Genomic DNA, 2,157 nt, shown 5'->3' with positions numbered 1-2,157 from the left:
AATTGGTGTTTGCTCAACTTCTATCTTAATTGTGGATGTTTAGTAGTAGGGTATAAGTATATCGAAAGATAGCGTATACTAATTTCGTGTTATCAGATTAGTTTTCATCACCGTCACATGCTAAGATAAAAGGAATAAACTCTGAATGAAGTATTTAATGAAGTTAGAATCCCATGTTTTATCTCATATCAGTAAATCAATTTTATTCTCTTAGTTAATTCATGCTAGTATAATAACTTTAATTAGTTAATCAACTCAAAATTGATATTTATCTTAGTAGTGAATAATAACCATACATTATTGCATAAGTGCATATTCTGTTTAAACCAGTCCATGTGGGAACGAATTTAACTTAATCTTATACTACTTGTGATCGTGTACGCTTGCGTGGTTTTGTGCGAACAAGTTTTTGGCACCGCTGCCGGGGATCGGTGTTAAATTTTGTTTATGTGCTTGTCATCAGTGGTCGTTAAAGTTCACTAACTCGGATTATTTTCTTACAAGGTTTACTTTGTTCATGTGTTTCAGGTACTCTAGGGAGCGTGTATGGGAACACGTTCTCAATCTCGTAAGGAAACACTAGATGAAGTAGAAGAAGAGGAAAAATAAGTTTTTAAAGAAGTTGAAAAAGTTGATGAAGAAGTTTTTGTTGCAATGGTAGAACCAGCAGCAGAAACGAACGCGTTGAATGATTATTCTCAACCGAAAATCAATGACGTTCAATCTAGCATTGTCATACCAGCCATTGTAGCTAATACCTTTGAAATCAAGCCTAGAATGATTCAAATGGTACAGAATTCAGTCCAGTTTAGGGGTTCTCCAACGAAAGATCCCAATATGCATATTAGGGATTTCATCGAGATCTGCGACACCTTCAAGTTCAACGGTGTTTCTGAAGATGCTGTGAAACTGAGACTTTTCCCATTTTATCTGAGGGATAAAGCTAAAAGCTAGTTGCACTCTCTACCAGCTGGTTCTATTGCTACTTGGGAGGATCTTGCTCAGAAATTTCTTACTAAATTTTTCCCTATGGCAAAGACAACAGCAATCAGGAATGCTCTTACTCAATTTGCCCAACAATCAGGGGAATCTCTATGTGAAGCCTGGGATCTCTACAAGGAGATGCTTAGGAAGTGTCCTCATCATGGAATGCCTGACTGGATGGTGATAAATTGCTTTTATAATGGTTTGGGAACACAGTCAAGATCTACGCTCGATGTAGCATAAAGTGAAGCTTTATGGGCTAAGAGCTATGAGGAAGATTATGAGCTAATCGAGATGATGGCCGCTAATGAATATCAGAATCCAACTCAGAGACTACCACAAAGCAAGGTAGCAGGAATTCTGGAAGTGGATATAGCTATGGCTATAGATGCTCAGCTAAAAGCGTTGACTATGAAGGTCGATTCTCTGACCGACTATGGATAACTAGTGTTTGTGAGCTTTGTGCAGGTTCCCATGCGACGGAGCAATGTGCCATATGTAGTGAATCACCTCAGTTTGTGAGCAACTTTCAGAGGTCGCAGCAACCAGTTCCTGCCACTTATCATCCTAACAACAGCAACCATCATAACTTCAGCTAGAGCAATTATCAGGGTGGTATGCAACAACCTTACCAGTAGTTTGGAAATAAGCTTTTCAATCCTCCGAGTTTTCAGCAACAGTTTGTACCAAGGCAACAATTTCAGCCACAGGAAATGCAACAACAATCTCATGGAGGTGCAGGTCCATCTTCGAATAAAAAATCTGAATTAGAGGAGTTGAGGCTGATGTGCAAAATCCAAGCAGTTTCAATCAAAACTCTGGAGAATCAAATAGGGAAAATTGACAATGCTTTATTGAACCGACCACAAGGAACTCTTCCTAGTGATACAGAAGCTAATCCAGGCAAGAGGGAAGTCAAGGAACAGTTGAAGGCAATCACCTTGAGGTCTGGAAAGGTCGCTAGCCCTAAAAATCATCAAAATGAAGAATCTAAAAAATTTCCCCAAAATGTGGGAGCGCCCGCGCCCATATCAAGCGCGCCCACGCCCTTGCCAGCTTCAGAAAATGCAATTTTTGAGGAAACAGCTGATTAGAAGGTGGTCGAAGCGGAAATGAAAAAGACTTCTACTGAAAACATTACTCTTGAGCAAAATACAGGAGATAAACAAGTAT

At 39.3% G+C, this 2,157-nt stretch overlaps 1 non-coding gene across 1 annotated transcript; it reads right to left on the bottom strand.

The window, feature by feature from the left end:
* Positions 1-1,044: 1,044 nt before the first annotated feature.
* LOC141669242 (small nucleolar RNA R71) lies at positions 1,045-1,151 on the bottom strand. Its single transcript, XR_012553532.1, has one exon. It is a non-coding gene; the product is annotated as a small nucleolar RNA R71 (small nucleolar RNA).
* Positions 1,152-2,157: the final 1,006 nt, after the last annotated feature.

This window comes from Apium graveolens, chromosome 6 (assembly GCF_009905375.1).
Source record: "Apium graveolens cultivar Ventura chromosome 6, ASM990537v1, whole genome shotgun sequence".
NCBI lineage: Eukaryota > Viridiplantae > Streptophyta > Magnoliopsida > Apiales > Apiaceae > Apium > Apium graveolens.
The sequence above is the reverse complement of the archived record's forward strand: the minus strand, read 5'-3'. Positions and strand labels throughout refer to the sequence as shown.